Here is a 16,351-nt window from a genome sequence, read left to right as displayed (position 1 = left end):
GGTGCAGCTGTGGAAAATGATGTTTCCTCAAAAAGTTAAATGTAGAATTACCTTTGAGCCAGCAAGTTCACTTCTGGGTATATACACAAAAGTTCTGAAAGGAGGGAGTTTTTTTCCTCAACAGCTTGAGAGATTCACTGGTGGCTGCTTAATTTTTTTTTTTTTCTGGCTGAGCCCATGGCCAGGGGTTAAACCTGCACCACAGCAGTGATGACATTGATCCTTAACTGCTTGGCCATCAGGGAATTCCAAAAGCAGGGACTTGAATAAAAATTTACACACCAACGTTCATAGCAGTATTATTCACAGTAGCTGAAAGGTGGAAACTGCCAAAATATCCATTGATGGATGGATAAACAAAGGGTGTTGTATTCATAAAATGGAATATTATTCAGCCTCAAAAAGGAGTAAAATTTATCAGTTACCCTTCAATAAAGCGAAAAATGAAATACAAGCTGATTTAGTAGGGGGAAAAGGAATGAAATTCTGACACATGCTACAACATGGATAAACCTTAAAGATGTTATGTTAAGTGTTATAAATAACCCAGTCATACCAGAACAAATATTATCTGATTCCACTTATATGAGTATTCAACTATATAGAGACAGAAAGTAGAATGATGGTTACCATGGGCTGAGGGGAGAGGGAATAGGGAGTTATTGATGGCTCCAGAATTTCAGTTTGGGATGATGAAAAAGTTCTGGAGCTAGATGGTGGTGATGGTTGCATAATAGTGTGAATGTACTTAATGCCACTGAACTGTACACTTAAATATGGTTAAAATGGTAAATTATTTTTCTCATCTTTAAAAGTTTTATTGAAATATAGTTGATTTATAATGTTGTGATAATTTCAGTTACACATATACACACATCCTTTTTTTTTTTTTTTTTTTTTTGTCTTCTGTCTTTTTAGGGCCACGCCTGCGGCATGTGGAGGTTCCCAGGCTAGGGGTCCAATCAGAGCTGTAGCCACTGGCCTACACTGCAGTCACAACAATGCTAGATCTGAGCCTCGTCTGTGACCTACACCACAGCTCAAAGCAATGCCGGATCCTTAACCCACTGAGCAAGGCCAGGGATTGAACCCTCAACCTCATGGTTCCTAGTTGGATTCATTTCTGCTGCACCACGATGGGAACTCCCACACATCCATTCTTTTTCAGATTCTTTTTTCCATATAGAGCATCACAAAACATTGGGTAGAGTCCCCAGGAGGTCTCCACTGATCAGTCATTCTATATATCTTAGTGTGCATATGCCAGTCTCAAACCCCCAGCCCATCCCTCTCCCCCCGCAAAATGGTAAATTTTATGTTATGTGTATTTTACTACACAACATAAAAGCTGAGGAGTTCCCTACTGTCCTAGCAGGTTAAGGATCTGGCATTATCACTAGCATGGATTGGATCACTGCTGTGACATGGGTTCAGTCCCTGGCCTGGGGAACTTCTGCATGCTGTGGGCATGGGCCTCCAAAATAAAAGAAAATAAAAATTAAAAAAGGGCTAAAAAAACAAATGGAAATTACTTACTGTGGTATCATTTCCTGTTTTCTTCATCTTTGCGAACATATTTCTTTTTAATTCTTTTATTGTCATTTTGGTGGGGTCTCAGGAAAAAGGCAGTAAATATGTGTGGTCAATCCATCATGTCTGACTAATTCCCCTCAAGTAGTTTTTTAATGCCTGCTACATGGATGGCACTGTGCTCAAGAGTATAAATATGATCGGTTTCCATGTTGAAAAAGAAAAAAAAAATTGCAAGCACAATACTTTTTCTCAACTTGTATGCTATCAAATCCAGTTTTGGATCTGAGGTCATTAAAGCAGGGAGAAAATGGATTTGCTGCAATATTTAATATATTTGCTGTCATCTTGGAGCCTAGCCCTAAGTTGCCGTAGCAACAGACCAGGACAGGAACTTCATTAGAGGAGGAGCTTCTTGGATTTTAACCATGTTATTCAATCAGGCATGAATGATGCGTAGACTAGCACATGGCACCCAGAAGATCTTTTACTTTGATAAGCTGTGTAATTAGCAAAATCTAATAAGTGTTTGGAACAAGTAAAACAACAACCCAAAGCCTTGTTTTTTGCGTCTTTTCTGGAGTCATCAGTAGTTGAAAGATTTCCTTGGAATTTCCTTGGGGTAACTATCCACAGCAATGCTAGCAACACTATTTGAGTGTCCCATTCATCAGCAAAGGGCAGCAACAGATTAATGATGGATAACAGCTTACTGTCATTGGCATTTTGAATGAAGATACCTGGCATAAACAAGGTCATCAAATAAATTATAGTAGTCAAGCTTTAGGTCTTTGTCACAGTGGTTGGGGAACCATTTCTTGGAGGGAAGAAGGGCACCTTCCCAAGCGGGCGCGCACCGCCCCCCCCCCCCCCACTTTAAAAATCTTCAGTAGCAATTTTATTGCAACATGCAGTGAGTTCAGAATAACATGTGATTGGAATCAGGAGGGCATGGAGGTGGTAATCATCAACAGGGATGGCTTCCAGGAGGACAAGAGTTTTAAGTAGAGTTTTGGAAAAAGGAAGAGTATACTGTTCATACACTCTTGAGGAAGGCAGAGTTATTTCTGATTCATTAGGATTTTACCATTGCTCCAAATCCTCAGTTTGTCTGCTTGTGGTTAAATCGGACTCATTTCAAACATTTCCTCCTAACAGCCTTCCAGGAGGCCCCAGGCAGAGCAATCCAATGGAATCATATCCTGGTGAACTTAATCAGGCAAGTGGTTATTTTCCAGTCTCTTTACCAACCCTGGAAATTAATTGTTTTGTTGACTCATTTTCCTCCCCCAAAGGGTAACTTTTCAGTCTTCTATTTACCATACTGGTCTACTTCACTGAAGTATTCTTTCATTGTTTTGCTCTCCCCTGGATGCAGTTGTGGTATAGTCAAACATATAAATGAAATAAACAGTTTTGAGTTTTTTTTTTCTTCTTTTTTTGGGGGTAGTTGCTAATATTCTAAAGCCCTAAGCAAGGTACTGTGCAGTTTACAAAGAAGGGCCAGATGCAGCCTCTTTATACTGTTAAGGGACAACAATAGAAAAAATGACAGAAGACAATCAGTGATTAATTACCAGATGAGTGATAGGTACCAGGTGGTCCCAACCTGAGCTTCCCAGCCCCACAGGGCAATGGGGAAAGAAGGGAGGGGCTGCCTGTGAGCTATTTCCAGCACTTCAAAAAGACTAACCAAAAAAGCTCATATTTGCCAGGGATTAGATGCACAGGCTCTTTAAACTAAAACCTCAGGTTTCTTTGTTCTGGGCTAGAATTATAACAAGTCAGTATAGAAATACCAGTTACCCCATGCTGACTGGAAGCTCTGATTGGCAGTTATCCTTGTCTTTGATTAATAAAACATGAGGAAATGAATTATTACTCAATAAGTGTGTTTTGTTTGATAGACAAAAAGCATTTAAAGCATGGGATTTGTGAAGGGAGGATAATAAAATGTTTGGTTTGGGTGAAAAGATTGGGAATCAGGAAGATGGACAGGAAGGGATTAGGAGCAGTTTAATGTGGATAGAGGGTGCAGAGAAGGAGAGACCCACTTAAAGAGGGTTGTGAAAAATGTGTAGGATTTATCTTGTCTGTTCGGTGGTTCCCAAAGGGTGGTCTGTGCCAACAACATCAGCACCACCTGGGAACTTGTTAGAAATACAAATCTTTGGGCCTCACTTGCTGAATCAGAAACTAGGTACGAGGCCCAGCTATCGGTGGTCTAACAGGCCCTTCAGGTGATTCTGATGAACATTCCAGTTTGAGAACCAAAAATCTGTACTAACCTTTCCTAAAGTTCGAGATACTAATGAAACAGGAGATAATTCTAAGAGGTACCTGAACAACCTTAAAAATGAACCACTGTCAAGAAAGTTATTTCCTTTTCCAATATCCCATGCCTTTTGATAACATCACAGAAAAAGAGTCTTGTCCCAGTAGATCTTTAAAAGAAACATTCAAGCCTTTTTTTAAACAAAGAGAACAGGCTGCATTCAGGTTCAGAGGTCTGGCAGGTAACAGAACCTAACTTGACTCTGATAACTTGGTTGCCCTTCCCTCACGTTTATTTTTATAGTTGCCTTCTCTTTTGGCAAATGATACTAGTGTTCCTTTTGCAAAAGAAGTAGAAAGTATTCTTTATGAAAACTTTTTTTTTAATGTAAAAAATGTGATTCAGTTTAAAGAAAAAAAAAAGTACTATAGGTTTATGGAAATAAAAAACATAAAAAAGGTATTACATGAATGATTGAAATTGCAAAGTATATTTAAGACAGTTGTGTGTGTGTGTGTGTGGTGGATGTTTGAATGGGTGAATTTGTATTTGTCCTTGTTTCTTGGCATTTTGGGAGAATAGGCCACATCTAAGCAAGTAAAGTGCCAGGGAAAAAAGTATCCAGGGAGTTCCCGTCGTGGCACAGTGGTTAACGAATCCGACTAGGAACCATGAGGTTGCGGGTTCGATCCCTGCCCTTGCTCAGTGGGTTAACCATCCGGCATTGCCGTGAGCTGTGGTGTAGGTCGCAGATGAGGCTCAGATCCCGCGTTGCTGTGGCTCTGGTGTAGGCCGGCAGCTACAGCTCCGATTAGACTCCTAGCCTGGGAACCTCCATATGCCGCGGGAGTGGCCCAATGAAATAGCAAAAAAAAAAAAAAAAGAAAAAAGTATCCAAATAGGAAAAGGCATTCTGGGCAAAAAACCTATGACTGCTTGTGGGAGCAAGACTAAGTACAATAAAATCCTGTGCAGCAAAAAGATCCCCCTCAGTCCTTAGGAGTTAATTGTGCCAGGATTTTGTGATGCTTCTTTTTCTAAAGTATAGGGTTGCTGAGATGTGATGACAACTGAAACACAGGCTTTATAATTTCTTGAGGAAAAGAATGAATGCGTGACAATTAACATCATGTTTCTGCCCATACCAGGTTCATAGAGATGCTTTTTCATCACTTTGAGTCATGAAGTGCCCAAATTAATTGATTTATGTAAAACATAGGTGTATCTTACTGTGCTATGGGTAGGGTTATTCCGGGGGAAATTATACTGCATTCATTTCCTTATGATATATTCATTACAGGTAAAGTCTGATGAGAAACAATATAAACGGCATCCTCTAAGACAATGATTCTCTGATTTTTTTTTTTATTTTTAATTTTTTTTTGTCTTTTTGCCTTTTCTAGGGCTGCTTCCTGCGGCATATGGAGGTTCCCAGGCTAGAGGTCTAATCGGAGCTGTAGCCACTGGCCTACGCCAGAGCCACAGCAACTCGGGATCATAGCTGAGTCTGCAACCTACACCACAGCTCATGGCAATGCCAGATCCTTAACCCACTGAGCAAGGCCAGGGATCGAACCCGCAATTTCATGGTTCCTAGTCGGATTCGTTAACCACTGCGCCACAACGGGAACTCCATAACTTTTTTAACCTCAACACATGAAAAACATTTTACAGCTTAGCCTAGTGTGTGTTTACACATACACACGTGCACACACACACACACACTTTATAACACCTAAACAAAGGTTTAATGAAATAATACTCATCCTTACAGCAAGAGACATGCTCTGCAGGTTTTTACTCTATTCTATCTCATTAAAAAATGACTTTCCAAACTTCTAGTGGTCTCCCCACCACCTTCCTTCTCTGGGGATACGAATTCAGTAGGTTTGAGTTGGAACTTGGAAAGCTACAGGTTTTTTTTTTTTTTTTTTTTTTTTTTTTTGGTCTTTTTGTCTTTTGTTGTTGTTGTTGCTATTTCTTGGGCCGCTCCCGTGGCATATGGAGGTTCCCAGGCTAGGGGTTGAATCGGAGCTGTAGCCACCGGCCTACGCCAGAGCCACAGCAACGCGGGATCCGAGTCGCATCTGCAACCTACACCACAGCTCACGGCAACGCCGGATCATTAACCCACTGAGCAAGGGCAGGGACCGAACCCGCAACCTCATGGTTCCTAGTCGGATTCATTAACCACTGCGCCACGACGGGAACTCCAGGCTACAGGTTTTGATAAGGGAACTAGATGATTCTGATGCAGGGGAAACTTGGCTACACCTTGAGAAGCACTGCTTTCAAGAGAAACAACAATAGAATCCTAAGATGTTAGTGTATGAAAAACTTTATGAATCTTGTAGTCCAAATTTGGAAGAACCTCTGTTACCTATTGGATAAAGTTCAAATATAGAATGTCATTCAAAACCCTTCATTGGCTAGTCCCTGACAAGTTTTTCAAGTATATCACCAGTTGCGATTTTTTTTTTCTTTTTTTTGCCACTCCTAGAGTATGTGGAAGTTCCTGGGCCAGGGATCAAACCTGCGCCACAGCAGCAACTAGGCCACTGCAGCAACAGTACCCGATCTTTAACTCACTGAGCCACAAGGGAACTCCCCCAGCTGTAATCTTATTGCCCTCCCTTATTCTTGTCCCACACAAACTTCGTCAGATAAATCATCATTAACATACCATATGCTTTTATATGAACTTTCATTTCTTGCAGTGGAATAGAATAGCTTACCTTGATGATCCTCCTGCTGAAAACAACTAAATGTGCTGAATGACATACAAAGCCATTAAAAATGTGTTCATTAGTCAGCAAGTTGTTAAGGAATCCTTAAAGATGAAAAACTAAGTAAGAGGAGTAAGCAGAGCCCCAAATCTGGCTTATGCCTCAAAGATACTTGCTGAGCTGATTGATTTTTGAGCTTTGGTTTTTTCATGGCTTCATTTATGAGGAGACAGAATATGAAGCCTAGAATCTGCCCAAGGTAGGCATCTAATAGGACCTTTTCCATAAAATGAGGCTCTCAAATGGCCATACCTCAGTGTAAAGGCCTTTTAGTGCAAGAGTGATTTAGAAATAAACTTGTCACCTGAGGAATAAAAACAATTGTTTGTTTTGAACACTGGGACTGAGTGGTCAAGAAAAATCTTCCTTGAGAATTTGTAATCACAGGTCAACACTTATGAAGGTCTATAACATGAATTTACACAACCAAAGTGATTTTAGATTGATAGTGTTCTTGAGGTACCTAGCAGAACCAAGTGCACACCCCTTTAGAGGAACTTGTCTTTCCCAGGCCTCAAGGAATTTTTTATGATAAAGTTTTAAGAAATTTCAGCTCATGCTCAAAAATAATAAAATGCTTAAAGAAGTGATGCCACATGACAATTGAGCCAACAGAAACAACAGACAGCAGAATGAGACCCATGAAAACTATAGATAGTGGAATTATCAGTCACAGTATATAAAAATAAGTATTTTAATAAATTTAAATAAATAAGAAGTAGAAGTTCCCATGGCGGCTCAGTGGTAATGAACCTGACTAGTATTCATGAGGATGTGAACTTGATCCCTGGAATTGCTTAGTGGGTTAAGGCAATATGGCATTGCCATGAGTTGTGGTATAGGTCACAGACATGGCTTAGATCTGGAGTTGCTGTGGCTGTGGTGTAGACCAGCAGCTGCAGCTTTAATTTGACCCCTAGCCTGGGAACTTCCATATGACACATATGTGAACCTAAAAAGACCAAAAAAAAGACAAAAAGAAAGAAAGAAAATTATGAATAAATAATCAGACTATAAAGCTGACAAAGCATATTTTTAAAAAAATTCTGGAAATAAAAATTTCTGAATTCAACAATTAGACAACTGAGGAATGAATCAATAACCTGGAGGAGAGTTCTAAAAATATATCCACCTAAAAAGCAAAATAAAATAAAATAAAATAAAAATATATCCAGAATGCAGCACAGAAAGACAAAGGGATGGAAAATGTGAAAGATAGTTAAGCAATCTGGAAGATAGAATGAAATAATTTAATGCACATATAATTGGTGTTCCAGAAGAATAGAGAAAGAATGTTGCACAGACAATATTTGAACAGAAGATAGTTGAGAATTTTTCAGTATTGGTGAAAGACACCTGTCCACACATTCAGGAATCCCACTGAATCTCATGTAAGATAAAAAGAAATCCAAGGAGTTCCCATTATGTCTCAGTAGGTTAAGGACCTGATGTCTCTGTGAGGATGGAGGTTTGATCCTTGGCCTCACTCATGAGGTTAAGGAACTGGCTATGCACAAGCTATGGCATAGGTTGCAGATGTGGCTTGGATCCAGTTGCTCTGGTTGTGGTGTAGGCCCCAGCTGCAGCTCCTAAGCTCCGATTAGACCCCTAGCCTAGGAGCTTCCCTAAGCTGGAGGTGTGGCTGTAAAAAGGGAAAGAAAAAAAGAAAAAGGAATCCACACTTGCACATGGTATAAATGAAGCTTCAGAACACCAAGACAAAGGGAAGAGCTTAAAGCAATCACAGGGAAAGACAGATTGTCTTTAAAGAATAGCCATTATCCTGATAGTTGTCCTCTCAATGGCAATAATGGGAACCACTGAAATAACTTAAATGTGCTGATAGAAAATAACTATATATTTAGGATTATATATGCAGCAAAAATATTTTAAAGAAGGATTTGCAGACAAAATCTGCAAAAATTCATCATCAGTAGACTCTCACCAAAGGAAATTCTAAAGAAGATACATTAGGGAGAAGGCAGATCCAAGATGCAAGAAGGAATGAAGAGCAAAGAAAATGTTAGATACATGGATCAATTAAAAAAAATCAACTCTATAAGACAATAATAATTTCTTGAAAGGTTAAAAAGAACCAAGATAAACCTGAAATATATGACAACAATGGTTCAAAATTTGAGGGAGGATGTGACTGAAGTTGAAGAGTTATAATCCTTGTTTTTTGAGAGAAGATGAGGATCAAGATGCTGATCACTTTGGATTTTGACAGGCATCCACGCTTGTCAGATTTCTTATCAGTTACTAAAAAGAATAGGAAGAGAGTGGTTGCTATCTCTGCCCATACAGTCTACAGCTCTAATGCTCTAGTGGATTCCTGTGTCTCACTCAAGTTTGTACTTCTGGGCGGTGGGGAACAAGTGGGGAACAGTGGGTTTGGTCTGCCTGTGCTGGGAGAAGTATTTTGTCACAGGCATTGTCACAATAACAACAAAGCACTTCCAACTTTTAGTGGGTTTCATTATTTAAATTCTCCACTCCCCCAACTCCATGCTACTGTTCCCAGATTCTCATTGATCACATTTCCCTCCTAAGCAGTGACCCATGAGAGATCTGATTTTTCAGATTGCAGATTGCCTGGCTCTTTGCCTCTTTTTCCTCATTCTTCTTTAGGTCATTACCTTGATCAACAACAATTCTAAAAGATTCACAGACCCCTTAGGATTCCTCAAGATCCTCTCAGGGGGTCCTCAAAGTCAAAACTGTTCTTAGATTAATACCAAGACTATATCATTTGCCATTTCACTGTGTTGACATTTGCACTAATGGTGCAGAAGCAGTGGTGGCTAAAGCCGATGGCCCCTTAGCAGAAATCAAGGCGGTGGCACCAGTCTTTTCTAATGTTACTTGTGTTGCATACCAAAGTAGGACGATTGTCTCAGGAATAGCACTCATGCAACTGTTGGACTGTGAGTTGAACTAGCTGCTTTTTTCACAACACATTTTTTTTTTTTACTCAAAAGAATGAGTGACAGAAGACTGAAGGGAAGATTTGTGCTTCAGAGGAAAACTGTGCATTGTCTATAGCACATGCTTAGCTGGTTATGATTCTATGGAGCTATTTCACAACTCTGTAAGTTGTAGATAACTGATAGCAGTGCAAAATAATTCTTTTCTATAGATATGCAAATGAATTGTGTCTGGTGGAGGGATAGCCCATCCCCCTCTGTGAAAAGCCAGTTTTGTGCCATGTGCACATTCATTTCAACATTCTTTTATTCATTGTAAATTTGCACCTCTTTGACTTCTCCTTTGAGCTTGTTCAAACATCTGCCTGGTTCTCTCATTATGACTTAAATAAAATCTTTAATGCATTCATTTTATATCTGTAGGAGCGTTATGGTTTTACCTTTTTAAAAATTTATCTTTTAGTGAAAAACTGTAGTTATTTCAGCTTGGATATATGGTATAAAATTTCTCAAAAAATAATTGAAATGATCCTGTCAAGGAAAACACTGACAGTATTTGCTACCAAAGATAAAATTCAAGCTTTCAAGTGAAAATTAGAATATCTGCCACTATGAACTTGACAGCTTCCTAACATTTAAAGACTTACCTCATGAGATTGGTGGTGATGTTAATGAATGTGATCTTGTGTAGTGAAATGCAACATTTGGGAGGTCTGCATAACTCAGTGAGCCAGTATTTTCCAAAAGACCAAAGCATGATGTTAAAAAAAATCATGCATAGGTAAAAAAATATATATATTTGAAGAGCATGATAGACCAATAGATTTTAATGTAAAGAGTTCATTGATGTGGTTTTAGATTCTGCATACAACTAATCTTTAAGAAACTAATACTTGCTGAGTTTTGATGCAACTGATTATCAAAGAAAAATTCAGACTTATCTGAACAGTCTATTAAATATTCCTTCCTATTCTGACTATATATCTGTGTGAGACTGTTTCCTTCATATACTTCAACCCAAACAACTTATTACAATAGTGAATGCAGAAGCAGATATGGGAACCCAGCTGCTCTCTGTCAAGCCAGACAGTAGAGATTTGCATATATGCAAAACAATGTCATTTTTCTCATTACACTTTTTTTTGTTTTGGAAAATAGTTATATTTCATAAAAATGTATAATTAATGTTACAATGTAATGAATTTATTTTTGTTGTTTTAAAATAGACCAATAAATAATTCTGAAAACTCATATAAACAAAAGTTCTTTGGGAATCTCAGTAATTTTTAAGGTGGAAAAGGATCCTGAGAGCATATATATATATATATATATATATATATATATATATATATATATATATTTTAGCGTTCGTTCTTGTCTCTGGAACTTGGAAGCTAGTCTCTTTTTTTAAAATTACTCGCTGAATTTTATTACATTTATAGCTGTACAACAATCATCACAACCAAATTTTATAGCATTTCCATCCCAAACCCTCAATGCTGAGACCAAAATTTTGAGGACCATTGCTTTAAAGGAAAAGATTGTTAAATCTCAATGGATGGGTTAAATGGTCAGTTTATGTCTGAAGACGATGTAGTATGGAAAGAAGTGGTCCTATAGATTAAGATGAAGTCAGATTTCCTCTTGCATTGGGCAGAAGTCTTCTCAGGAGTAATTGGTCTAGTTCTGGCTTTGCCATTAATAATAGTAGTATCAGTTAATTTGGGGCCAACTATTGGATGCTTAGTACACTACATGGAGCTACATGGATTATTTCATTTATTCCTTAAACAACTTTAAAAGGTAGGCCTTATTATTACCATTATAATTCTTATTCTTAAATAAACCCAGGTTCATAGAAGTTAAATGACTGCCCAGAATCTAACAGTCATGATGCTTACCTCATTCCATCCTGTTCTACGGCCGGTGGCCTCAACCAGAGTTCCTGTCACCTCCTGATTCTGAGTAAGCATGGCCAAATCTCCTAATTTTCATGAGTTTCAGTTTCCCCGTCTGTAATGATTAGACTGAGCTTTGTCCACCGTGGATCAGCTCCTCAGCTCTGTGCAGATCATATAGCATATTCCCCTACCTTCAAGAGACTCCCAGGCTAAGTGATCCCTATTCAAACTGCCTGATTCTGGTATTTTCATGACCCATATTCTTATTGTTGTTGCTGTGAGTCCTGGGGTTTGAATGCTTTGTGGTTAGAAATGAAAAAGTCCAAGCAGAGGATGAGGAGGCTGCCAATTCATTAGTGTGGAATGACAAGATATTAATCCAGTAGTTAATTCATCTTGCCACTGAATCCTAGAGTCCCGAAACCAGAAACCTAAAGCATGAAGCTTCCACTGCTGGAGGATTTTATTCTCTCCAATTCAGGAACTGCTTTCAGCTAACATTACCTCTGCTTTCTGAGCACAAGCCAGGCTATTGTGCTGGAAATAATCTGTGTTAGTCTTATTGGAGTGGCTTGCGTTGCCATGGTTACTGTTTGGGTTCTGTGCACCTAAAATTTCAAGTATTTATCAGGCAAAAAGAGTTTGCTGATTTTTCTCTTTTTCTCTTTGGAAAATCAGATTGGAGAAAAAAGTAGATTTTTTTCTTCCTATTAATTGTCTGGTCTGGGTGGGTACTGTTATACCCAGCATTGTGGTGTAATGGTTAACTCTCCCGTGGTGAAAAGTGGGCTTGGCCACAGCCTTGTAAAATGGAGTTGTCAGCATTCTGCTGCGGACCGACAATCACTGTCCAATGATGGATGGAAAGGCAGGTTGTCGTTGCTGGTTGTGCAGCTCAGGAAATTGTCGGAGATAGCTGGTTATTTATGACAGAGAAACACAGAGCTTCTTAGTAGGTTTCCCAGTGGCTGCCACTCTATACACAGTTACTTTTCACCCAGCAGTGAGGCTGGGTCAGAAGTTTGCACGGAGGTGGGAAGGGGAGGTGGACATGAACTGGTGTGGGCAAAGAAAGCTAGCTTGGCCAATCGGCACACATGAGCAACTAGAAGCGCAGTCCACAAAGATTCTTCTTTTGTAGTAGTGATGTCTGTGCTGCCTGTTTGCTTGTCTGGTTTGCAGACTCTGCGTCGACCCACAGTTGAGTCCAGAAATAGTCCCTTTGCCTGGTCGCCATGAGCCAGACTGGTCTTTATGTGGCTGTCTCCTAGGAGCCCAAAGCTATGCCACATGGCTGGAAGCTGTGTTTACAAGCTTTTCATCCGTCTTCCTCAACTTGTGGTTGCTATGGTTTCCTTTGCCTGCTGGGCCTGGCCTTTTTAGGGGGACAAGCTGTCCACTCAACCGAAAGCCAGAGGCACAGCTCTGCCAGCACTGGCCTTTTGGCTACGATCCAATCATATCTCATCACCTAAGCATCATTCTGAGCCCTAAACTTTGCTCCTTGTGGGGCTGACCTTGACCTTTGCCACAGCGCCAGTCCAGTGTGGGATCCATACCTTATGCTTGTCTCAGAACATTCCCATTGGCCTCATTAGGGCACTGATTTTGTTCTCATCAAACTGACTTCTCAGTTGCTTGGATGTTACTTTGCAGAGGCCTATTCTCCTCTATAATCGTCACAATCTCCTACTTACATGCATGGCTCGTTTAAACCTGGAGACCACTCCACCAAGTGGCTATAGCATCATCTGTCATGGACATCTGTTGCTGCTGGCTTGGCATCCATCACCCCCTTTCCAGGCAATAGCATTTTGTCTTTTGGGGAACCACTCCCCATTCTCAGCTCTAGTGGGGCTCATCCCATCGCTCTTATTCCAGGGCCTGGCCAATCAGAATATGATTATCTCCTGGCTTCAATGATTGGTCCAGGTATCGTCATATGATCCAAGCAAGGTCAATGAGAATTATTCCAGAACTTGCATGAAAAAGAACTTTTTTTGCTCTGTGGCTCTTTAGGGTGTTGGATATAATCTTGATGTGCTGCCCCGAGGGGTCCTATGATTTAAGAAGAATGAAGCAATGCAGAGAGTTAGAATTAAGAGGTTTAAGAGAGCGTCTGTGACTTGGCTACTTTGTTTGTGTGCCTCAACTGTAATTCAGATACCTGAGTCAGAAAAAACTCCCTTTTAATGCAAATGCTTCTTTGAGTTGGGTTTTCTGTCACTTGCAAGTGACAGATTAGGATATAGCCTCATTCAAGAGGACATTGAGGCTCACAGAAGTGAAATAACCTGCCCAGGATACCCAGTTACTCCAGCGTGATCCCATTTCTTTTGGCTGCAAAGACTGTTTCTTCCACTATTCCATGCTGACTTTAAATACATTTGTGACACATTTCACAATATGCAGAGTACTTTCACATGACTTATGCTGCACAGTAATTTGCTGTTCCCAGCACAGGGCTAATTTTTTCGGGGGTCTTTTTTAGGGCCACACCCACTGCATATGAAGGTTCCTAGGCTAGAGATCTAATCGGAGCTACAGCTGCCAGCCTACACCACAGCCACAGCAAAGTGGGATCTGAGCCGTGTCTGTGACCTACACCAGTAGAGAAACCAGTAACCCAGTGAAGAAAATCTTTTCTTAGCAGTAGATTTCTACCCTTAGCACTCCACATCCCTCTTCATTTCAGGAGACCCATGTGATGTGTGAACACCTGATCAACTGCTTGAGGTAGAGGTGAAGATGAGTTCCTAAGCATTAAGCTTGAAGATCAATAGATAGGTGGTTCTATCTAACTAACAACCAGGCTCATATTTGGTTGAGTGGGTTGGCACTCTAAGGCTGAGAACTGAATATCTTTGGGACAATAGAGCATATTTTTTTAGAGGCTGAGAAAAAGGAAGAGGAAGAGAAGGAACAAAGATAAACTGGCCAGCAGGGGAGAAGACTGAGGGGAAAGAAAAAAAAATTTAAAGAGACTTTTATGAAATTTTGTCATATTGTGTGCAGTATAAACTTTCCCTCCTGCCTTCCCAAGAAGTCTCCAGTAAAACAGACTTTTCTTATTAATGTGTTGTGTAGTTTAATTTCTTTTGAGAATGCATTGAAATGCTGAGTCCTAGTTCAAGGTGGGCATGTGGGCACAAAACTTGCTCACTTGCCACATCTGGGACACATATTTTTTGGAGCATCTACCATGTGCCAGGTACAATACCAAGCACTGAGGTTACGGAAGACTAGACATGGTCTTAGCTCCTAAGAAATGTACAGTCTTTTGGCAGAGCATGTATGGAAATAGTTACAGTGGAAAACTTCAATCTGGGAGGCCAAAGAGCAGAGTTGTTCTAAAAGGATATTAAAAGTGATCATTTACTTAAAGACAGACGTGTAGCCAATGGAATAAAGAGCCCAGGAATAAACTCTCACATATACGGTCAAATGATTTTCAACTAGAATGCCAATACCATTCAATGGGGAAAGGATGGTCTTTTCAACAAATAGTTTTGGGAAAACTGTTTATAGACATGCAAATGAATGAAATTGGATTCTTATCTTACACCATATGAAAAAAAATTACCTTAAAATGGATTAAAGATTTAAATGTAAGAGCTAAAACTATAAAACTCTTAAAAGAAAAAAATGGGAAAACTTCATGACATTGAATTTGGCAATGATTTCTTGATATACAACGAAAGCACAGGAAACAAAAGAAGAAATAAATAGGACTACATCTAAATTAAAACTTCTGTGCAACAAAGGACACACTAACAGAGTGAAAAGGCAACCAACAGAATGAGAGAAAATATTTGCAAATTACCTATCTGATATGGGGTTAATATCCAGAATACATAAAGAACTCCTACAACTCAACCGCAAAAAACAAACACCCTGATTGAAAATGGGTGCAGGACATTTCTCAAGAGAGGAGAAACAAGTGGCCAATAAGCACATGAACAGATGTTCAGCATCACAAATCACTAGAGAAATGTAAATCAAAACCCAAGATAAGATACTGTTTCATATCCATTAGATGGCCACTATCAAAACAGAAAATGAATTTTTTTTTTTTTTTGTCTTTTGTTGTTGTTGTTGCTATTTCTTGGGCCGCTCCCGTGGCATATGGAGGTTCCCAGGCTAGGGGTTGAATCGGAGCTGTAGCCACTGGCCTACGCCAGAGCCACAGCAATGCGGGATCCGAGCCGCGTCTGCAACCTACACGGCAGCTCACGGCAATGCTGGATCGTTAACCCACTGAGCAAGGGCAGGGACCGAACCCGCAACCTCATGGTTCCTAGTCGGATTCGTTAACCACTGCGCCACGACGGGAACTCCAGAAAATGAATTGTTGATGAGAATGTGGAGAAATTGGAACCCTTGTCCACGTTTATTGGAAATGTAGAATGGTAAAGCCATTGTGGAAAACAGTATGGCAGTTACTTAAAAGAGTAAAAATAGAATTACCATAAGTGTCCATCAATAATGAGTGGATAAACATAATGCGGTATATCCAAACTATGGAATATTATGTAGGCTTAAAAAAAGAATGCACTTCTGACATATGCTACTGCATGGATGAACCTTGAGACATTATGCTAAATGAAATGTCCTAGTCACAAAAGGGCAAATGCTATTTGATTCCACTTATATAAGAGACCTAGAGTAGTCAAAATCAGAGACAGAATGTAGAAAGAAGTTTCTAGGAGCTGGGGAGTTTAATGGGTGCAGGGTTTCAGTTTGAGATGATGAAAATTTTCCTGAGATGGATGGTGGTGATGGTTGTACAACAGTGTGAATATACTTAATGTCACTGAACTATACATTGAAAAATGGTTAAGATGGTCAATCATATGTGTGTGTGTGTTTTTTTTTTTTTTTTTTTTACCATGGTCAGGATTTTTTTTTTTTGGCCATGCCATGCCACGTGGA

At 39.7% G+C, this 16,351-nt stretch overlaps 1 protein-coding gene across 28 annotated transcripts in view; it reads left to right on the top strand.

Annotated features, from left to right (window-relative positions):
- Positions 1–16,351, top strand: part of SRGAP3 (SLIT-ROBO Rho GTPase activating protein 3) — a 393,430-nt gene that overhangs the window by 86,763 nt on the left and 290,316 nt on the right. For 9 of the 28 annotated variants that reach the window (XM_084989353.1, XM_084989346.1, XM_084989335.1 and 6 more), the window contains one exon: positions 2,689–2,749. The exons of the other annotated variants lie outside the window; for them this stretch is intronic. The gene's annotated coding sequence lies outside the window, so the exon portion shown is untranslated. The remainder of the gene's footprint in view (positions 1–2,688; positions 2,750–16,351) is intronic. 28 annotated transcript variants of the gene reach the window in all.

This window comes from Sus scrofa, chromosome 13, assembly GCF_054392235.1.
Source record: "Sus scrofa isolate SSC_HxYL_T2T_F1_AM1 chromosome 13, Sscrofa_HxYL_maternal_Yorkshire_Landrace_v2.0, whole genome shotgun sequence".
NCBI classification, from domain to species: domain Eukaryota; kingdom Metazoa; phylum Chordata; class Mammalia; order Artiodactyla; family Suidae; genus Sus; species Sus scrofa.
The sequence above is the reverse complement of the archived record's forward strand: the minus strand, read 5'-3'. Positions and strand labels throughout refer to the sequence as shown.